Source organism: Anolis carolinensis, chromosome 2, assembly GCF_035594765.1.
Source record: "Anolis carolinensis isolate JA03-04 chromosome 2, rAnoCar3.1.pri, whole genome shotgun sequence".
Taxonomy (NCBI): Eukaryota; Metazoa; Chordata; class Lepidosauria; order Squamata; family Dactyloidae; genus Anolis; species Anolis carolinensis.
In genome coordinates this window covers 233797608-233821668 of record NC_085842.1, presented here as the reverse complement: position 1 = coordinate 233821668, position 24061 = coordinate 233797608, and the positions used below count along the sequence as shown (strand labels likewise).

The 24061-nt window shown below is 39.4% G+C and overlaps 1 protein-coding gene across 1 annotated transcript in view; it reads left to right on the top strand.

Annotated features, from left to right (window-relative positions):
• Window positions 1-24061, top strand: part of adamtsl1 (ADAMTS like 1) — a 671866-nt gene that overhangs the window by 17995 nt on the left and 629810 nt on the right. The gene's annotated exons all lie outside the window — the stretch shown is intronic.

Sequence of the window (24061 nt, the reverse complement as noted above, 5' to 3'; positions counted from 1 at the left end):
GAAAAGCATTGGGATAGTACTTCTTATAATGAGGGAAAAGTTCACAGGTTGTAGGCAAGCCATCTAAAAGTTAATTGGCTTTTGCCATTCCTTCATATGTGTCTTGTGGGAAAGGTTTCTCAGAGGAGTGAGATATTTATGAGTTTTACTGCTCAGAGCATCTGGTGGTAGCTTCTAGCTTAAATAGTTAAACCGGGAATTACATAATTTAATAGAGGACATGTTTATTAATGGCTGTAACTAAGCATCTTCTTTGAGTGGTACATAATCACAAAGAAGTGGGATGTCTCGATGGTGAAATCATTGGAAGAGTGCTTTAGAAGTATATCTTTGGAGCCTAATTAGAGTCTTTTTGGCATAAAGATTATTTTAATTTGTATTCTGTCTTGTACAGTATTTTATTTTGTTTTCTTTAATTTTGATAATGATGTTCTATATCATAGAAGGGCTGTTATACACTGCAGCTGAACTGAATCTGCATTGTGCAGGTGAGTTCCAGAAATTCTTTGTTGCATAGGCTCTGGAAAATCTGTTTTTTTAAGTTGAAAGGGGAATTGTGATTCCTAAATGGGGATTATTGGGATGAATGGTTAATGTTTCCCAACAAAACACACTGGACATCTAAATGAAGTTACTTTTTTGGCTTTAGGGAAAGGAAAGTTGCATGGTATTTATTATAAATTGTACACACTGCAATAAATATTATGAGCCAAGATTCTTAGTTATCCTCTAGTGAGGAAGAAACATTTTCCAAGGTATCATGTAGTCTTGTAGTCTCCGATGTTGTTTTCGAATGAGTTATATATTTCTTGAAAACAGTCCTTTGAGCTGGGTTGTGTCACTATGTTTCCCACGGGTATAGTTTACACCTACTTGATGTCATTTTAGTAGTCTCTGCAAGGTAATTCCCTTTGCTTAGTCATGGAATCTTCACTGCCCAGATGCTGCTTTAAGGGAAGGGGCCATAGTTTAGCCTTGGGGGAAGGGATCATGGGATAACCCTACAGATGCAATGGGGCAAATGCACATTTGATTCCCTTTAATACTGTTTTCTTGAAAGTGAAAGTAAAGCTAGTGTGAGGGCTTGCCCCTCCTGGTTACTGTTATTTGTTTTCAGTTGTGGTGCGGTACTGAATCCCTTAAACAAAAAAAAAAGTATGGGAAAGATCTGATTTAATGATCTATATGTTGTTTTTAAAGCAAGGGCAAATTTACGCTTCCTAACTAGAATGTTGGATTGCATGGAAGGTGGGCAGAATGCCAGACTTGAGTAATAGATGTGTAAAGGTAGTAAAACACGACCTCTCTGCTTGGTTGCTAACTGCATCATCAAAATATGTTTAGTATTTTTAAAGCAGGACTTACAAGTGCTGCTAGCAATTTGTTAGTTTATATGATAGGCCTTCAAATCTCAAAGCTACAGTGAGTTGATGGGTGGGGTAGAAACAGTTTCAGCCTGCAAGGCCAAACTTGAGTCAGAGGGGTAAAATGTTACACTTTGATCACTTTTTAAAACTGTTTCAGTCCTGGTCTTCTGCTTTAATAGATAATGATATCTCCCCTCAAATATTTGTTTTTCTTTGTCACATAGAGTAGTAGCTTCCATATACATATAAAACAAACACCTAGTCCTCTTAGATTGCTTGGGAATTAAAAAAAATTCAATTGCTTTTTCCAATAAGAAATTGTTGAGATTCTGGCTCCAAGAATATGCAGCTGATGCACAGCTGTGACATGCTTTTCTGATCATGAAGAATAGTTCTATTTCAACCTACATAGATAGGCAAAGTTTTATTGTTGGGGAAAATGTGCAAGAAAGAGAAAGTTACCAAACCCTTTTCTAGATTCTGGTAGTTTGGATTTAATACAGTGATCTCAGGGCACATCTACACTGACCATTTAGGTTGGTCTGAAACGGTTGGAGGAGGAAGTGGTTTTGACCTCATGTATAGGCTGAGGGTAGGTTTGGGGCCAACATTATGGATTTTGATATCCAGAGAGGGGAAAGCCCTAGCATTACCTCAAAGGCCAACTGCCCTTGGTCACCACCAGTTTCTTGTCCAGGCATTTTAAAAGACCAGAAGTTGTGCCAAGGCAGAGAAAGTAGAGGAAGCTTGATGCTTCTTTTAGGTTCTCTTGCCTTTCATCATTCTCCCCAGAGAAAGGGACAATTCATTTTTTGATAAAAGTTGAGGTAGAGAACTTTGACCCATGGATATGTTGACCCAGGTTTTTAGGTCACTGTTTTGACTAAAACTTCTAGGCATATACATGAATTTATATAGTAACTACATCTGAATACAGATTTCAAAGCCAGCTTATCTTGTTTGAATAGTTACTTACCTTACTTGTTCTCCCTTCGTACCATAATTTCAGTTTTTTTTTAAAAAAAATGTAAAATGACTCACTTATTAAAAAGGTACTTCAGGAAATAGACAGCTCTTGTATCTTACTAGCACCTGTTCACATTTTCTCTCCCCAGAAACACATTAAACCATAGAAAAAGGACAAATCTGATGGCATATAGTAGTTTTATACCCTGCTTTTAATGCTAGCTTCTTCTCTTTTCCATGAACTCAATGACATAGAGGTCTGCAACATAGGTTTTGCTTATGCCTTCAACCATATCACGTGACAGAGCCTTGACTGAACATCTAGGAACATTTCCTCTTCAGTTAAATCATAAGATGCCATGCAAATAACAAGACATTAGTCAGGCTGGGTTTTCTTGCCCTGATCATAGAATCATAGAATCATAGAATAGTAGAGTTGGAAGAGACCTCATGGGCCATCCAGTCCAACCCCCTGCTAAGAAGCAGGAAATCGCATTCAAAGCACCCCCGACAGATGGCCATCCAGCCTCTGCTTAAAAGCCTCTAAAGAAGGAGCCTCCACCACGGCCCCGGGGAGAGAGTTCCACTGTCGAACAGCTCTCACAGTGAAGAAGTTCTTCCTGATGTTCAGGTGGAATCTCCTTTCCTGTAGTTTGAAGCCATTGTTCCGTGTCCTAGTTTGCAGGGCAGCAGAAAACAACCTTGCTCCCTCCTCCCTATGACTTCCCTTCATGTATTTGTACATGGCTATCATGTCTCCTCTCAGCCTTCTCTTCTGCAGGCTAAACATGCCCAGCTCTTTAAGCCGCTCCCCATAGGGCTTGTTCTCCAGACCCTTAATCATTTTAGTCGCCCTCCTCTGGACGCTTTCCAGCTTGTCAACGTCTCCCTTCAACTGTGGTGCCCAAAATTGGACACAGTATTCCAGGTGTGGTCTGACCAAGGCAGAATAGAGGGGGAGCATAACTTCCCTGGATCTAGACGCTATTCCCCTATTGATGCAGGCCAGAATCCCATTGGCTTTTTTAGCAGCCGCATCACATTGTTGGCTCATGTTTAACTTGTTGTCCACAAGGACTCCAAGGTCTTTTTCGCACACACTGCTGTCAAGCCAGGCGTCCCCCGTTCTGTATCTTTGATTTCCATTTTTTCTGCCGAAGTGAAGTATCTTGCATTTGTCCCTGTTGAACTTCATTTTGTTAGTTTTGACCCATCTCTCTAGTCTGTCAAGATCGTTTTGAATTCTGCTCCTGTCTTCTGGAGTGTTAGCTATCCCTCCCAGTTTTGTGTCGTCTGCAAACTTGATGATCGTGCCTTCTAACCCTTCGTCTAAGTCGTTAATAAAGATGTTGAACAGAACTGGGCCCAGGACGGAGCCCTGCGGCACTCCACTTGTCACTTCTTACCATGATGAAGACGACGCATTGGTGAGCACCCTTTGGGTTCGTTCGCTTAGCCAATTACAGATCCACCTAACCGTAGTTTTGTCTAGCCCACATTTTACTAGTTTGTTTGCCAGAAGGTCGTGGGGGACTTTGTCGAAGGCCTTACTGAAATCCAGGTACGCTACATCCACAGCATTCCCTGTATCGACCCAACTCGTAACTCTATCGAAAAAAGAGATCAGATTAGTCTGGCATGACTTGTTTTTGGTAAATCCGTGTTGACTATTAGCAATGACCGCATTTGTTTCTAAGTGTTCGCAGACCACTTCCCTAATGATCTTTTCCAGAATTTTGCCTGGTATTGATGTGAGGCTGACCGGACGGTAATTGTTTGGGTCGTTCTTTTTTCCCTTCTTGAAGATAGGGACCACATTCGCCCTCCTCCAATCTGCTGGGACTTCTCCCGTTCTCCAAGAACTCTCGAAGATAATTGCCAGTGGTTCTGAAATAACTTCCGCTAGTTCCTTCAGTACTCTTGGATGTAGCTGATCTGGCCCTGGGGACTTGAATTCGTTTAGAGTGGCCAGGTGTTCCTGGACAACTTGTTTCCCTATTTGGGGTTGGATTTCCCCCAATCCTTCGTCCATTCCATGTTGCTGAGGTTGAAGATGGCTTTCTTTTTGTGAGAAGACCGAGGCAAAGAAGGCATTAAGTAGTTCTGCCTTTTCCCTGTCCCCTGTCGCCATCACCCCATCTTCTCCTTGCAATGGCCCTATCGCCTCCTTTTTCTTCCTTTTTCTACCAATGTAAGCAAAAAAGCCTTTTTTGTTGTTTTTTATGTCCCTGGCAAGCCTGAGCTCATTTTGCGCTTTAGCCTTGCAAACCTTTTCCCTACAGGTGTTGGCTATACGTTTGAATTCTTCTTTGGTGATTTCTCCCCTTTTCCACTTCTTGTGCATGTCACTTTTGAGCTTTAGCTCAGTTAGAAGTTCTTTGGACATCCATTCTGGCTTCTTTGCACTTGTCTTATTTTTCTTCTTTGTTGGCACTGTTTGCATTTTCGCCTTGAGTATTTCACTTTTGAAAAACTCCCATCCATCCTTAACTCCCTTGTTTTTTAATATTGGCGTCCATGGAATGCCGCTCAGTAATTCCTTCATTTTTTGGAAGTCAGCTCTCTTAAAGTCCAGAATGCGTGTTTGACTTGTCTTAGTTTCAGCATTCCTTTGTATTGCAAACTGCAGGAGCACATGGTCACTTGCCCCTAAGGATCCAACCACTTCAACTGTATTGATCAGGTCTTCCATATTTGTTAAGATTAGATCAAGAGTTGCTGATCCCCTTGTTGCCTCTTCTACCTTCTGGACCATAAAATTATCTGCAAGGCAAGTGAGGAATTTGTTGGACTTTGTACTCTTGGCTGAGTTTGTTTTCCAGCAGATATCGGGATAATTGAAATCGCCCATGACTACTATATCTCTTCTTTGTGCCTGTTTGGTCAGCTGTTGACAGAAGGCTTCATCAAGTCCTTCATCCTGACTCGGAGGTCTGTAGTAGACACCCACGACAAGGTCTTTTTGAGTCCCGGTTCCCTTGATTCTTATCCAGATGCTTTCAAGCTGGTTTCCCGGATTACAGTCTTGCATTTCTTCTGCAACATAACTGTTTTTGACATATAAAGCTACTCCCCCTCCTCTCCCCTTTGTTCTATTTCTGTGAAAGAGGTTATAGCCCTCAATGGTTAAATTCCAGTGATGGGAGTCATCCCACCAGGTTTCAGTGATGCCTATGACATCGTATGTGTGGTGCTGTGCTAGGAGTTGGAGTTCGTCTTGCTTATTTCCCATGCTCTGAGCATTAGTGTAAAGACATGTAAGCCCCTGTGACCTCCCCTCGAACTGTTTATTTGGGATTATTGTGCTCTCTGTACTTGGTCCTTGCTGTGTTTGTGCAGCCCTCCGTTTAGCCTTTTGGTGGTTCCCTGTGGTTGTGGGTAATATAGTGTTCGCCAGGCTGTTGTTCCCCTCCCCCAGTGGATCTAGTTTAAAGTGCGCCTGATGAGGTTTGTGAGTCTGTGTGCAAAAAGATGTTTTCCTACTTGTGTGAGATGCACCCCATCACTTGCCAGTAGTCCATCCTCTTGGAAGAGTAGACCATGGTCAAGGAAGCCAAAATGCTCCTCTTGACACCATTTTCTGAGCCAGTTATTGACCTGTACTATTTTTCCGGCCCTTGTAGAGCCGTGTCCTACAACGGGGAGGAGGGATGAAAAGATCACATGTACATTATACAGTTTTAGCTTTGTTCCCAAAGCTCGAAAATCATTTGTGATCTTTTGAAAAGTATGCCTAGCGGTGTCATTGGTACCTACATGAATCAACATAAGGTGGGGAGGGTGATGGGGCTTTAGGAGCCTGCTGAGCCTCTGAGTGATATGGTGTATTTTTGCCCCCGGGAGGCAGCATGTTTCTCGAGCCATCCCATCCGGTCTGGAAATGATGGCTTCCGTTCTTCTAAGGAGGGAGTCACCTACTACCAAGACCTGTTTCCTTTGAGGATTGACAGGGTCCCTTTTGTGCAAGACAGTGTGTATGTCCCCTGAAGAGTGTTCCTGTTGAAGTGAATCATGTAGGTGTAAAGTGTTGTCCTCCTCCTCAACATCCCCAGTGCATTCATCAATGACAATCCATTGAGATACATCCGAGAGCCCATTACTCTCCCAAGGATGTTCCTGTTGCTCCTGGTCTATGATTGGGGATGGAGCATTTGCATGATTACATAAGTGTGACTGTGGTGATGCACTGTCCCCGTCAGGGCTATCCCCTGCGCATTGATCCAGGGTGGTCCACTGAGTGGTATCTAAGAAACTGTGGTCCTCCACAAGATGTGTTTCCTGATTGTATGTTAATGATGTAAGAATTTCAAATCTGTTGTGTAAATGCAGCTGAGCAGAGGAGTTCTGCGGAGGCTGCCTGGTCCTGCGTCTCCTTCTATGGGTGACCTCCTTCCAAGCCTGAGGGTTGTCTACCTTTGAGTTGATCTCCCCATAAGGTTCCTGATCATGGTCTTGGTGGTGTTGGTGTGATGCAGGCTGCAGATCTACAGCAGCGTGTTGTGCAGTGTCCAAGAAGAGCTCGAGTGCCTGAATGTCCTTAAGGGTCTTAATACGGTGCTCGAGCTGTTGGATCCTCTGCTCCATCAGAGTCATGTGTTTGCATTTGGAGCAGATGTAGTTGTCTAGTTTTTGTGTGAAAAAGCGGAACATGCCACAGCTGGTGCATGTGATGGGAATGTTTTGCTTTTGTTGCATCTCTTGGTGAGCGTGGTGGCCAAGTGGGATCTTTGTACAGTTAAGTAATATGCACGCACTTTATGTGCAGACTGCAACAAACCACCTCTTTGTGTATTTGTTTATGTTGCTTTCTTTCCTGTATGTACTGCAAAGGATAGTTAGTAAAGGTGCCCTTCTGGGATCAGGCTCTGGCAGAAACTCACACTGGCAAATAAAGCTTTCCCAGAAACTCAATTAACAGGGGACAATGCCTGCTGTCAATCAACTTAAGTACCTGGCTCTCTTTCAACACAACAGTCACACAACAGTTAGACTTTGACCACAGGAGCCAAGCCCACACTCAGTTTAAAATCTTAGCCAAATCTTAGCCAAATCCTACCTGAAGCCAGGGAGCAAAAATGTCCTCCTGCTGCCTCTGCTTCTGCGAGAACCAACTGCCTGTTTTTGTCATATTTTGCCAGATTAAGAGACCTGGAGATTTCTAAAGCCTGAACACATTTTTTTTGCCTTTTTTAGATGGTGGAATAAGAGTATTTTTTAATGTACATTAAGGGCATGAGTGGCCCTTCTCTTTCTTGTCAAAATACATTATTCAATCCAAAGTCTAACATTTCCAGAACTGCTTCTCCACTGCTAGAAACAGATATAAATGGATTGTATGAATCATACTTGTAAATAAAGGCATGCAGTACAGTAGCTGGGGACATATCTTATTCAAGTAGACACTGTCTTTGGTATAGTGGATGTAGACTGCAAATTGGGAAATCTTGGTAACATGCTTGCCTAGGTCATTCTGAAAGAGGATAGTTTGGTTCTCAAAAACCAAGCCCTTTTTGGACTTCTTTCCCCCGGTTTTCTGACCTTGTGCTCACACTGTGCGATTATACCACTATGGCTTCACTTTAACTGCCATGGGTGCATCTTATGATATTTTTATTGTTTTATTCTGGTGAGTCACTAGACCTCCCTACCAAAGTTTCCATATTAAATAATTTCACAGGATAGAATCATAGCAATTGAAGTAGATTCACAGGGCTATAACTGACCATTGTGAAAACTTCTTCTTGAGTAACGCACTTCTGAAATCGTGCTGTCTGCCAAAAAGCAGAGCACAAGCCTTAGTGTCTCAGGGTCACTTGAGCAAATAAATAAGTTTTTAGGGTAGCTGCTCATTTATATATAGTGAATATTCTCTAACAAAAATGGGGTCTCTACATTTGCTTCCAACAAATGAGGTCAGTTCTGGGAGTGTCTATCACATGTGGCAGTTGAAAGACTTCTTATTGATCCTTCAAAGACTTGAACCAGAGCTTAGTGTGACAGATATGATGAATGCCAGAGGAACTGTTGGTACAGCAGGAACATATGGAGCTTGTATCTGGACTTCGGAGGCTGAAGTAATAGAGAGTAAGTTACAGATGGAGACTATCTAGACAACTCCCCAAGGAAAAACATGTGAAGAAGGTTTAGGAGTAATAGAATACTGTCAATAGCACTGTTAATGAATATTGATATACATTCCATCCCAGTATTTGTTGAGGGTGGAATGGAATTGAACCATGGTGGTGCCTGACGAGAAAAGCCATCAGCCAATCATAGGATGATGGGTAATTTGCTATTTTAACATTTTAAACTTGTAGCAGATGTTGGATTCTTGACAAAGACAAATTGAATACCTTCAATTGATGCATCTGCTGTTTCCCTCCTTCTACTGTTCCAGTGCATACAGACGGCACTCTTATCCCTAGCATGGCAGTGCTAAAGGCACCATACAATGGGCTTGCAATGTCAAGTGCCAGGTGAGAAAAATCGACCCATTATTTAACTTGTCTATTTGACAAATGTATTGAGCAGAGACCACACAGATTCTAGCACATGATTTTGCCATTGCAGTTTGAAGGGATTTTTAAAATATGAGCATGCTAGACACATCGCCGAAAGGAGTGTATAATTGTAGCAAAATAATTGACAAGGTGATCGTTCAGAGATCCCAATTCAAACCTCACTTCACTTAAGCTATGGAGATTAAACAGTTCACAAATCTTTCAGGTTTAAACTCTATTTGCACTTTTGGAAAAAATAAAAATGGTTTATATATCTTTCAGAACTTTCAAAAAGAGATATGAAGGGTACTGCATGTGAAATACTTGAAATATACTGTGTAAAATATTTTTTAAACTTTAAAGACAAGTGTTATTTACATTCAAAAGAGTTTAATGTAAGAATAATTGTTCTGATAAATCTCTATTTTGCTTTTTTTAAATCTTGTGAGTTACTTCAGAATTATTAATATCATTAATATCCAAAATTGGGACACTAGTTCAACAGCATTGTTTTAACTTGTCATATTTGTATATATAAATAGTTGAATGAAGAAACTACTGTATTCCTACATCATATTTAAAAGAAGTTAACTTAGATCTATTACTTGTGTATGGGATTTTTAACCTCATTGATTAATATATTAAATCTTGAAAACTATGATTTGCACAAATGTCTTTAGAAACACCATCATAAATATTTTATGAGAGCTCCATGCTAGGAATTTAATTTCATAAAATTCTCCATATGATTGAATGTATGTAAAACCGGGATGCTGTTGCATTTTTTTCCTTACTAGAATTTTGAAGTCCTGAGTTCAAGTATCTGCTCAGTCATGAAACTCACTGGCTAGTTTTGAGTTATTCCATATCCTTCAATTAAACCTATTGTACATATTCATGTATAAGTCTAGAATTTTACATGAAAATGCTGACCCCCCAAAAACCTGGGTCAACTTGTTCATGGATCAATGTAAGAACTGTACTTTAACTTTTGATGCAACTAAAAGCTACTCCATAATAATAAAAGCTTACTTCATTATGGGAGAACCTAAAAGAAGGCACATCTACACTGACTAGTGAGATTGATATGTGCAAAAATCAGCCCTGCAGTGTCTAAATATCACATGTGACTGATCTGGCTTAACCCGGAGCAAGACTGTCATAATACCCAGGATCTGGCCTTTCCCCAAAGTCAAGGGCTTTTTTTTCTTTCCATCCTGATATCAGCAGTGAAGCTCCAGCTTTCCTTGTGTGTCTGAGATACGGTAGAAATGATAGGTGTTGGAATTAATTGTGTGCTAAATAGTATATAGGGCAGTGGATGCTGTTCTATTAGGGCAGAGGTGAGCACCTTATCCTCCAACTGTACTGATTTGGCTGAGATAGACATATTTAATTTTCTGTTGTCCCACTTTTTCAGCTGTTTTTTTTTTAAAAAAAATCCCAGTTTTTCTCTTCTATAATTTTTCCACTTCATCCTCAGCTTACTTCAGTGGCTGAAAACTGAGTTTAAGTGCAAAAGGAGTTTGCACTCAGTTAACACGGCAAGCTGGAGAGGAAGGACTATAGTGTTCCCTAACTTATCACAGGCGTTAGGTTCCAGGACCACCCGCAATAAGTGAAAATCCACGAAGTAGGGGCACTATATTTATTTTAATATTTATACATTATTTTAGTAGTTATACACAATTTAAAGTCTTTATCAACCAATTTTGTGTTGATAAATTGCCTCCTTCTTCTCTCTTTGCCACTTGGGCTCCTTTTCTCTCTCTTTGGCTTCTCCTTCCTTCCTTCCTTAGGCTGTAAATTGTAACTTTTTATGATTTATAATAGTCTTTTAGAGTTTACTGAAAAACCGCAAAACAGTGAATCCACGAAAAGTGAACCGCGAAGTAATGAGGGAACACTGTATTTAGAATTCTCAGCTAGAGAACTCTAGTATTTCCCCAAACTACAAATTCTAGGATTTTATTGGATGTGGGCATGGCAGTTAAAGTGGGATCATAGTACTATAATTTTGTACTATGTATCAATCATTCCTTCTAAAGGGAAGGTGCTCATCTGCAGCCCTATTCTTGTACATAGTAAATCTAGAGTGCAGTTTTTTGCCTGCATGAAGTGCTATCCCCATTTGGCAGGTGTATTGTTGAAATAAGAAACACATATACATGCTGACACTTTTATGGTATAGAGTAAAAATAGAATAACAAAAAGGTCAGATGGAAATAAAATGCAAAGAAAAAAAGCAGTAAATACTACATTAAACCCATTCATGCTAAGAACTGTGTAACTATATCATTGAATACTAAAGTTAGGACGGTCCAGGCTCTCATATTTTACATTTCTATGTATGCTTGTGAAAGCTGGACAGTGAAGAAAACTGATACAAAGAAAATAATTCATTAGAAATGTGGTGCTGGAGAAAAGTTTCTATTCATACGATAGACTGTTAATAAGACAAATGGGTCCTGGAACAAGTAAAGCCTGAACTCTCTCTAGACGCGAAGATGACTAAACTGAAAGTGTTGTATTATGGCTACATCATGAGACGAAGACATGATCCACTAGAAAAGACAATGGCTCTTGGTAAGGTAGAAGGCAGTAGAAAAAAGAGGAAGACTTCATTCCAGATGGATAGACTCCATGAAGGAAGCCACAGCCCTGAGTCTGCAAGACCTGAGCAGAGCTGTTGATGACAGGGTGTCTTGGAGGACTCCCACCCATGAAGTCAGCATAAGTTGAAGTTGACTTCATGAGAGTTAACAGCAACAATGCTAAGCACCCCGTAACAATACTAACAAAACATTGTATCATTTCCAAATAAATAAATACATGTAATACCTTCAATAGAATTGGAGGGTAGAGGTTGAAGCTTAAGTTGATTTCATGGAGGAGGAGATTTCTACCAACTTTCCATCTGTCTATAGAGCTTCCCACAAGATATTTTGCCACTTTCCTGATCCTGGGAATAGTGAGTGTATGTATGTATGCATGCATGCATCTCATGTCTCCATAGAGGGAATATTTTGCTTTGTGGCTGTAAATTGTGTTTCATTCAAGAAGGAAAGGTTTTGGTACAAAATATGGATATAGGTCTGGATACAAAGTGTTCAAGGGTGATGTTGAGAACTGAATTTCTTCATAAGCTGTAATCGAACAATTTCATGTTGGTATCTCCCTTGGGCATCCTTTGTCCAACTGTGGCCACTTCCTTCATGACCAGTGATATCCACTCCAGGGATGCTTGCCCTTTGGTTTCTCAAGTCTGTCCTTTATTATTATTTGAGGCAACCTTCTGTTAGGAAACAAATTTAAAAACTGTACTTTTGTAGAAGCTATCAGTATTGGAGACCAGCTGCCTAGAAAAAGAAATCAATGATTAATAATCTACAGATATAATAATTATTAACATCCTGCAATAGACCACTATCAAGCGCATACATTAGAGTCACTGAAGTTCAGTCTGTCAAGATACAAACTAAAAAAGCCACAGGCTTACTGTTTTTCATTCCATTATCAAAAATCAACTGTAGCCTTGTCCAAACAGTCAAACAGTGATAACTTAAACAGTATTTTCCCTTCACAAGTTGCCAACAACAAAACATGGGTCCCACTTGTTATTCCTATAGTGTTGGACAGAAACAGATAACCCTTTTTATAGGGACTTTTTATAGGGAGGGCTATGATATGATTTGGTTCCTTTCAAAAGTGCAAGACAGCCTTGAAGGATATATATTCCTACAGCAACTATCCTGCTGGTTTCAAGGGAACAATATGGAACAGTAGTTATTCCTTTTAAAAATCCCACTACTACATTAAAGTTTTTGTGTTGAAAGTGTACATCATAGATTCACCAATCTTAATTGTATTTATTTTGTTTACAATTATGTAAACAGCTTTTTAGCGGAGGGGGTCAATTCAAGCTTCCAACATTTTTTAAATCACGATAATATCACAGAACAACAATTAGACTAATCAAATTGAATTCAGTACAGTAAGAACAATAAAACCAGACAGACATTCTTATTTTAAAAAGAGCAGTAATAAGCACATTAGCCTTAGAACCTGCTTGAGGACCTGCAGTGATGGACCCTAGAATACTGGAACAAAATATTGTTGACATTCACAAATAGGCTTGGTGGCCATGTTCTTCTAAGAGAATACACAGCTAGCTTATCTCAAAACTGTTTGGCAAACTAGTTGAGAGAAAATATTCCTTCTAGAAAATCTAGAAATAGAGATTTCTTATTTCTGGTGATCATCAACAGGTATAGTGCTTATTTTTACAGCATTACTGACACAAACCAGCAGGTATCTGCTTTGTTCATTTCTGCAGTTGCATTTTATAAGGCAAATGCATGAGTGATGTTGGTACTTGTTAGTTTAAAAAAACAGCATGAGTTTAGCAACAGTTCATTTTTTAATGCTTGGGAAGTGTAAGTATATCTGGGTTTCCTGCAACAAATGAGTAACAGTTGTACATGTGCTTCTTCCAAAAAAGTGTCTATGTAAGGCCTAATCGTATTCTCCAAGTCAGCTAATATTTCTGAAAATATGTATAGTTCATTATGGTCTGAACCTAGAAGGTCCCTTTCACAAATGCATCTAATCAATGACATATACCTTCTGGTGAATATGCATGGGTACAGTCAGATACAGGGAAGTTTTAGAGCAGTAATGATTTTGGGTGCTTTCCAACAAAGGGTTCCTAATGTTACTAATCAATATTCTTCTTCTGTGAACTAAATGTGAAATTTCAGCTAATAAAAGGAAGAATCCTTCTCTTCTCTTTTCTTTGATGTGTGTGTGTTGTGTGTTTGCAATATTTATTTATACTGAATGACATTTATAGTATCACACAGTTATGTGGGCTCCAACAAAGCACTTGTGCAAGACTTGCTTGCATACATTTTAATGCTCAACAGTTATTGGTAGGCCCCAAATTAGAATATAAAATAGATGCAAACTATTTCTCATCAAGTCAGCTTTGACTTAAGGCGACCCTATGAATGGAACACAGCTGTGAGATCTGAAAATCAACAACTCTGCCCAGGTCTCAGGGACATGGCTTCCTTTATGGAGTTAATCAATCTCTAATGTGGTCATCTTCTGTTTCTTCTATCTTCCATTTTACTGAGCGTTATTGTACTGTACCATGAGTTATGTTGCCTCATCATAGGCCCGATGTACCACTTTAGTCATTACAAATTCCACTACAGGGAATTAATTCTTTCTATGATAGAAGGGTTAATTCCCTTCCTACAGGAAATTAACCCTTCTAACATATGTATATTAGAATCTTCATTTCCTCTCCCTGGCAAGCAAAATGTCTCTCTGTGACTGGGGCCATTTCTACATAGGCCAAATGAAGTTGACTTACCTTTCAGCTGCTGTGGGGGGTTCACATGATATATGATGGATTTGCAGCAGAAGTGCTGCATCCAGCCATTAATCCAACACAACAGAAATGGGATTTCCTCTAGAGCTCCATAGTGAACCTAGTATTTTAGAGGTATGGAAAAATGGATTAGGTTGGATCCATTGTCCACCAGTCTAACAGAACCACCATAGAATCATAGAATAGTAGAGTTGGAAGAGACCTCATGGGCCAGCCAGTCCAACCCCCTGCTAAGAAGCAGGAAATCGCGTTCAAAGCACCCCCGACAGATGGCCATCCAGCCTCTGCTTAAAAGCCTCCAAAGAAGGAGCCTCCACCACGGCCCGGGGGAGAGAGTTCCACTGTCGAACAGCTCTCACAGTGAGGAAGTTCTTCCTGATGTTCAGGTGGAATCTCCTTTCCTGTAGTTTGAAGCCATTGTTCCGTGTCCTAGTTTGCAGGGCAGCAGAAAACAAGCTTGCCCCCTCCTCCCTATGACTTCCCTTCATGTATTTGTACATGTCTATCATGTCTCCTCTCAGCCTTCTCTTCTGCAGGCTAAACATGCCAAGCTCTTTAAGCCGCTCCTCATAGGGCTTGTTCTCCAGACCCTTAATCATTTTAGTCGCCCTCCTCTGGACACTTTCCAGCTTGTCAACATCTCCCTTCAACTGTGGTGCCCAAAATTGGACACAGTATTCCAGGTGTGGTCTGACCAAGGCAGAATAGAGGGGGAGCATGACTTCCCTGGATCTAGACGCTATACCCCTATTGATGCAGGCCAGAATCCCGTTGGCTTTCTTAGCAGCCGCATCACATTGTTGGCTCATGTTTAACTTGTTGTCCACTGTGTCACTGGCCACAGGTAGCTCCTTTTCAGAGGTTTGCTAGCAATATCAGTTCTGGTGAGATCACAACAGGGTCCCAGCCATGAGACCAGGAAAAGCAATGTTGTCAACAGGCCTCGGTGAGGAAGCTGCTTCTAGCCATTGATACAGCAGTGGTGGCACCAATGCGTCCTCAACCTGATCAACTATCTGGACACCAAAACGTTCTGCTGACCTTCCTGGGCTGCATTGGGGCAGCTCTGGAGTAGTTTACCCTGGAATAACTGTAGACACCGCCAAATGCCTACTTCTTACTGCAGACATAACTTCCCTCCCTCCCTCCTTTCCTCCCTCCCACCCTCTCTCTGTCTGTAAACAGTTTAGCCTCTTCTCTAGGGTTTCCCTGTCCACCAGACTGAACCAATAATTCTTGGAGTTACATATGCATATTGAATTTGATATGCTGTCAAATTGCTGTTACTTGATATGCTGTAAGATGTTTTCGGTGCTAGGTGTGGAAAGCACCATATAAATAAACTTGTGAGATTACATCTTGCTGTATTACCACTCACAGGATGATTATGAAACAGTTCTACAGGTCATGTTGTGCCCTCCCTGATTACAACGCAAACAATTTATTTGACATTTTAAGCAGTTGTTGCTCAGTGTAGTTTTCAGCATTTTTTTTAATTTGCTCTATTTTTTTCTGAATTTTTCATGATGTTGGAAATGAAGGAAGCTTTTGTATGTCTTTATAGCTGCAATTACTGATAATTGATCATTGAGAAAAAAAACTGTTTAAATACATTTAAAATAGAAAATAAAACATAATTTGTACAGACAGTCCCCAAGTTACAAACAAGATAGGTTCTGTAGGTTTGTTCTTAAGCTGAAGTTATCTATAAGTCAGAACAGGTATATATTTTAGTTGTAACTCCAGCCAAAATATATATTTTAGAGCTTTGGATAGCATAGGGAAGGGTTATCACCCGTGTGGTGTTTGCTTTGCTGTCTGGGTTCCTTTCCAGAAGATTTCACCTCACTTTCTGTGATAATTGGATTTTGAAAAAAATAGCTTGTTGTAGAAACAAGGATTGGTGATAAAACTTCAGCTGAGATACATTTTCCCCATGATAACTCAAGAGTGGGTTTCCCTTCCGAGGGGTAGATTTCTCTTACTTGTTGTCTCACCCCCATTCTTAACTATGAATCATTTGTAAATTGGATGTTTGGAATTTGGGGACTGCCTGTATTTAGGTTTCTTATTTAAGAAATATACATGTTTGTTATAGTGTAGGCTTTGTTACAGTGTGTGCCATATTCATGAATTCAGCCTACAGAGGATTCAAAAGTTCATAATACTGTACACTTGAATTTGGGGTGCGGATCATGTCAACCACTTCCTTTTGCATGTGAGATTGTGGGATTACCTTTCAAGGCAGAACATGGTGATTGGCAGAGATTGTTGCTGCCTTACACTGTTTGTAATAAGGACTTGTAAATGTTGCTCCACATTTGTAGGTTCTGTGAACCTCACTTTTGAGATCAGGGAGAGATGCAAGTTGTATATTCTCCTGTAAAAACAATTAAGGTGCTGGATAGAGGGCCATAGAGGGTAGAGGGGTGAGGTTGGAGATTAGAGGGCCAGGGGTTTGCATGACTGCCAGAGCTTGCATTTATTAAGATGTAAATAGAGCATGATTGAGGACCACACCACCAGAGATTGCAAACCCTTGAAAAGAAGAGTAAATATTTCATTATTTGTTAATCATCTAATTGAAGTACACAGATTTAAGAAACCTCATTCCAGGTAAAATTAATTAAACCTGAGAGGCACTGACAAAGTAACAAAGCAATGGCTCCAAAATTTGAAATGAATGGTAACTAAAGGATAATTAAGTGGCACTCCCAATAATTTGCTATTCACCTTTTGCAGATGTTGTGTTGTATCCTGTCTTTTCCCCTTTACTTTTTTTCTGTAATAAGACGAAAGAAGAAGCAGAAGTTATATAAGTGGCATTGAACCAGTTGCCAAGACTGACTTACCTTCCTTCCTTCCTTCCTTCCTTCCTTCTTCCCTTTCTTTCTTTCTTTCTTTCTTTCTTTCTTTCTTTCTTTCTTTCTTTCTTTCTTTCTTTCTTTGTTGCTGCTGCTGCTGCTGCTGCTGCTGCTGAATTTTACCATCCCACCCCCATGTTTGTAAAAGAAATTGAGGCTAATTTGGTGCAGTAGTAACTCAGCAATTTAGTGACAGCAGAGTAGATAGCGAAACCACACACTTATACACATACACTATGGGAAAGACTACATACAGGAAGATTTACTTATGATGACAACTCCTCAGCTTGTAAAACTGTATGCAGATGAAGCCGACACTGTCATTGCACCTTGTAATTGTCTTGTCTAGGAGCAGATTTGCAGATAAATATGTATATTTGTGTTACTCTGAAATGTCTCATAAAAATAAATGAAAGTGGGGTGTAAGTCATTGCTACACAGTGGGAGTTGACATGTCAGAAAAATCTGTATCTGTTATTTTGTAGACATATTCAGAGTTCCTTCATTCCTCCTTCTCAACTAATTCTGTTTTTCAACATGATGCTGACTGCAAACCTTTTAAAACTCATACACAGAACTTGGCCTTTTATGGACATAATAATTATACTGTGTGTATTATTCTTTTAAAGAAGAAAATCCCTGTGGCCATCTTTGGCACAGGAGAGCAAAGGAGTACACAAGTGAGTCAGGGAGCTTACATGGAGAACTATCTTCCTTTAGAAGAGGGGAATGATAAATGAATGTTTCTTTTTTGACATATTCAGTTTTAGATCTACTTTACAGAGAAGCTGCTTTTGAATTCCCCTTAATGTCTGACTCTTGGTTCAAATGAGCTACATTTTGCCATGTGGATGTTTTATTATAATGTGCAGCATTAAACCTGCATAGAATTAGAACTCATACCTCTTCAGCTCATATTCATCTTTCAATTGAAAATTCTTTTGCATTTAAGGTTTAATATATTTGGACTAGGAACAATCAAACATATAAGATTGACTTTATGATTCTAAAAAATTGTCTTTGGAAGTAAATATGGTAACTTCAGAATCTTTTTTAATGCTAGATTATTAGATGACTAAAAAAAAGGCTGAAGATGCCTGACAAAAGAAACCTCATGATCAACATAGGAACCATTTTGTGATATCAATTCAGTAGTGTACAACCTTGTGCCCTACAGATGTTTTGGACTATTCCCCACACTACATACCTTTTAAGCCTTTCAATTTGGCATTAATTGTCATGATTAACCTCTGTTGTCCCACTTTTTCAGCTGCTTTTAAACGTCTCACTTTTTCTCTCTTCTCTCAACATTCCTCCTCTCCTTAATAACTTTTGTCTCTTGACCACATACTCATGTTACTTGGGGCACATATGTTCTAATATTCATGTGTGAAATATTGGATAATATGACTCCAGCTAGAATAAGTCCATAATATCTGGTTCAAAAGGTCTCAGTCCTGTTCGTTTTTACATACTCATCCAAAACATTGCTATGTTTATATGTTCCATTTCTTGTTTTACAGTGCCTTGCTGTTGCTGTTGCTGTTGCTTGTCTTTAAGTCATTTACAAATTATGGCAACTCTAAGGCAGACTTGCTATGGGATTTTCTTGACCTCCAGAGTCATCATCCAATGCTCAAACCACTGCACCATGCTGGCTCCCTAGCTTTCCCTGATTTGGGCTTCTCCCATTCCATGTTCCAGTAATATGTGTTGATAAACCTACTTCTAATGTTCATGTGGAAGGTCCTGTTTATGTCCTGCTGATCAAATAACAACAACAACAACAACAACTTTATACTCCATCACCATCTCCCTGAAGGGACTCGGGGCGTCTCAAAAAAGCACACAACAGTGCAGTGACAAAAAACATACATATACATAAATAACATATGTTTGCACCAAAACAACATACATTTACACAAAACAGCATGCTAATATAAACCCTGTCAATTTAAAATCCAACAGATGCAGCAAAGTTGCAGATAAAAACAGGCTGTGTACTGTCTCAGCCCATAAAGTGCTAACATAAATCAGTCATTAGCTCCTCGGTTTTGTGGTTAAGGTACTAATCATGGCCCAAAGGCTCGTACAAAAAAACCATATTTTCAATTGTGTCCAGAAAGCTTGGAGGGTGGGAGCTAAACTGATATGAAGCTGAGTTGCACAAGTCATACATGCTGAGCTTCTCCAAAAAACCAGATGATATTACTATGCTGTGATATACATCCTTGTATCCCATCTCTATTCTTTCATTTTTCCAAATGTTATGTTTCAGGTACTATTCTAACTCTTTCATCCTCTTTTCTTGTAACTGACAATTCAAATATTCTCCAACATGGTGGTGGAAAAACTCTGCTCCCTTAAGTTTTTGTAATATAATCCACTAGGGCTGTGAGTGCTTTACTTCTGAGCATCACTATACAAGTAATTCAATTTAGCTAGAGATAAGTGTGCTTAATGAAACTCTATTGCCTTTCCAAATTAAACAAAAGGGGAGGGGGAAAACAGGCTTCATTCATACAGGCAGGTCACTTAAAGTATAGCTTTTTGATAATAGAGTCCATGATATTGCTGCATTCCTGGGGCACCATTAGTATTTAGCAGAATCCTTGTTTTAGAGGGCAGTATGTAGGGCTGGACGTGTCCCAATCAGTTTAGAGTTGACAGAGCTGAATCTCATACAGAGGACCAAAGGGGAATTAAGAAAAAATAGCATAGCAGTCTGCCAAAAACTGGAGTCTAATTAGCTTCTCTGAGCTGCTTATGTTTTTCTATAGAAGACTGACCTCCCTTGTTATGTGTAGTCTGCTTATTGCTAAGCTGTATGCCTTTACCTTTATTTTTTCAGTGGTTGTAAATATCCAAACATTGAGGTCTACCACATATGGGCAAGAGAGTTTATATAAACAACATAGAGCTGTATTCAACATCTATTAATTTAGAACTATCACTGAAAATTGATTTTCTTCTAGTCCTTTCAGCACCATGGACCACATTGTTTATTTACATCCTATGGCTGCATTAACCTTTTAAAAAAAAAAGTGAGCGATAGCTTCCATGCACTTATAGTAAACTTGGTAAAAGCCTGACAGTATCTGCTGGCTATGTTAATACTTTTGTGGAGCTGTGTAGAAGAGGTGAGGTAATATGCAATCCAGAGACAGTGAGATGTGTTCCTAAGTAAATATGCCTAGGTTTGCACTAAAAATCTCTCTAGTTCTGATGGAAATGTTAAGTGGGCAAAGAAAAATAGCAGGAATTATGTTTTTTTCAGATTAGACTAATTTCCAAATGGTTGTGGTGGATTAAAAATTGCTTATAACCGGAGCAGTGTACTGGGAGCGCACCACTCCTCTGTTATGTCAGCTCCACTGGCTGCCAATATGCTACCGAGCCCAATTCAAAGTGCTGGTCTTGGCCTACAAAGCCCTAAATGGTTCCGGTCAAATTTACCTGTCCAAATGTATCTCCTTCTATGAGCCTATGAGAATTTTAAGATCATCTGGGGAGGCCCTGATGTCCGGCAGGCTCCATCCCTTCTGAGTTTTAGGAAAAAAGTGAAGTCCTGGCTTGGTGAGCAAGCGTTTAATGAGTGAATTCTGTTGGCTTCGACTCGGTCTGGATTAAGGTTAACGTACAAGGTTTTGTGGATGAATGGTTCAAGTATTTATATTGTATTGTTTTAAATTTATTTATTGTATTCTGCTAAATTGTTTACTGTTTTAATTGCTTATGTTTTATCTTTTTGTATTGTATATTGGCATTGAATCTTGCCAGATTGTGAGCTGCCCTGAGTCCCTTCGGGTGAGAAGGGCGGGATAGAAATGATGGAAATAAATAAAATAAATAAAATAAAATAAAAGCAGAATCACACTGTCTTTCAGAGAATGTAAGGGAATATCAAGGATAAAGATTTATATTCTTTTGAGTGCTGCAAGCAAGGCTAAACTCCCTTAGCCAGTGTGAATGGTGCTCTACAGCTGTGTATATTCTATTTTTCTGTAGCCCTGTTTTCCTTCCTCCTCCAGCACAGCAATTTTTGCAGTGTTGTAAATCAACACTTCAGAGCCACTAAAAAACTTTTTTAAAAAATTGTCAGGTCCCTGTACTTAGATGGCAGATCTGATGGGATGCTTGATTGTGAAATATTATATAACACCATGACCTTTCTTTGATGTGCACGGTGTGGATGACAGATGTACTTTGGCAATGGCACTCAGAATATTTCAAGCTAATCTTGCCCTTCATGATAGGATTACAAGGCAAAAAAGAGCCTTCTGTGTGATCCAATTTTACCAAAGTGTGTGGGATGATGGGAGATAATCAGAGTCATTTGGTTAGAGCAGGTTTTCCAATGGAACTCTAAACTTATTGAATGGTGTTGGGGACAATTGACCTTTGTCCCTGAAACTGCAGCACATGAAGGAACAAACCAGGAGTTCAGTGTCCTCAAACCTGGTTTTCCAGTGAGAGTTCGTACGGATTTACAGGATGTTTCATACAATATTTATTTACAGGATGGAATCAGCTTGGGGGAGAATTTTTCCCATCCTCACACACACTCTTGCAAATAATACATACAGCTTTAAACATACGTTCTTCCTCTCATATGTTTGCAATATCATTACAGAGGAAACATGGTGCCCGGTAATATGCAGATTAAGCTTTAACTTCAGTATAAACATTTAAAAATTATATTGTCTTCTTTTCCTCCTATTTTAGAAAACAATTATTGTATATTGTTTAAAAGTAAAATCTTACTGTCTGTCCAAATCCAACCATTGTTCAGTTGTCAAGCTTCAAAATGTCCAGCTGTAATGCATTCATGAAATTAAAGAGGAAATGACATTTTGGCAGGACAAAATTATTGAGGTTAAACAGATACTCTGTTGTGTCTAAGAAAATATATAATTACTTGGTTGAGTTATAAACCTCCTTGATGTATTCCATTTGTTATGCATAGATAAAAATCTGTTCCCTAGTTTTCACAATACTGTAGCTGTAAGAGGATGCCAGCAGATCCAGCTCTCTTGCTGAGCATCTTGTAATTTTATGAAGTGGCTACTGAGCACTGAATGTCCTGATAGAATGCAAATGAAGTATATACAGATGCTATGTACTGATAAACCTGCAAAAACCAAAACATTTCTGCATAGTAAAACATGTTACCTTTGATACATTTTGGAAATATTCAAAAGAAAATAACAAAATACAAGCCTTGATTTTGTCAGCTTATATAAGGGCCACCGTTGTATATAATGAGACTTGCCATTGTATATCATGGGACTTGAACATCCATGGATTTTTGATATCCAAGGGGACCGCCCTGGGACCAGACCTCAGCAGATACCAAATCTCAACTCAAATCTTTAGATAGCCATAATTCTTCCAGCTTCATTCTTCTTGATTTATTTATTTAGTGGATACATATTTTGCTCATTGTCTGTTCCAAGCACACAAATGGACCCAAACTTGCTTGTTTTTACTAGACGTTGTATCATGTAGCTGTATCACTATGCATTGAACTTGAAGTCATCCCTTCATTGCCTGCTTGGGCACCCAATGCAAGTCTTTTGCAGCTGTCTGTGTAGACCCAGTAGCAACCCCCTTCCTTTGTTATAAAGGAGTTTGTGTTGCAAGGGAAATATGTTCTGATTAGTTACATGTTTACACAGATATCTAAAGGAAGAAATGTAATATGAAAATGTGTTGCTTTTGCCAATACTCTCTAGGCCATGGTTAGGTAACTTGTAGCTCCACCAGACAATTTGGGGATATATCTTCCACAATTCCTCACTGTTGGCTATCTTGGCTAGAAGCTATTGAATGTCATCCAACAACATCTGAAGAGCTACTCCTTTACAATAATAAGATTCCTTAGTACAGTCTTGTCTTGTGTGCACAATTGCACGGTGGAATTTAGGCAGATAATCTGGCCCAAAGGCTACCTTTAAAACTGATTATTCAGCAATGCTCCATTTAAGATAAAAGACTCGTTGTCAGCTAATTCCCCTTTTTCAAAACAGGCTGTTTCTAAAAATAGCACTTCCAAGGAGTGCTTGACAGATGAAAAGAATTAAACTGTCATTTGTTTAAGCATTAGCAGCCTATTTATTCAAGCTCTTCATGGTAGGGTGATCCCACAATAAATAATCATGGATAATATGCATGTTACCAATATTTCTGTGCACTTCCAGCCAATAACATTTTTGGTGTCGTTTTCTTGAAATACCCCTTTGCTTTGACCACATTTAATTGATGTGGGTTAATACAAACACACCTTCCTAACATTTTTAACATAAAAGACAGGAGGAAAACTTTATTATTGACAGCTGTCAGTGTGGTTTTATGATGGTGAGATTAAGAACACCTGTTAGTTGGCAACCTGTTCGTGTGCGGATATTAGAAACAGATGTCAACACATAGCAAACAGTTCCACTTGACTCCCGATGCTGCTGGGCCATGTGCTCCCGTTATCATCCATGTGTTTCAGCTACCTGCAAACAAGCATATCATTTCACAAGCAAGAGTGACAAGTCAAGAATGTTAAGTGTTTCTTTAGACAGCAGGATTAATAATGTCAGTATGTAAAAGATAAATAATTTAACTGGGAAACTGTAGCTAAGAAAAATGATAGCTAATGCAGCCCCACTCATACTTGCATTCTGCATATATATATGAACACAGCATTTTGTGGGTGCCAGCTCTCTATTGCGTGATCCCACGATGTACAGTCGGCTCTCCACATTTGCAGGTTTGACATTTGCAGATTTTATTATTCATGGATTTGATTGAAATTTTCTCTCTAAGAATATCAAGGTCCTCTAGCGGAAATCTATGTATATATTGAAGTCATGCTAGAGAACCTAGAGATTTATAGAGAGAACCTCCCTCTAGAAATCTCTAGGTTGGCAGTTCTCAAACTTTTTTGATCATAGAACCCTTCAGATCATAGTTCCCCTC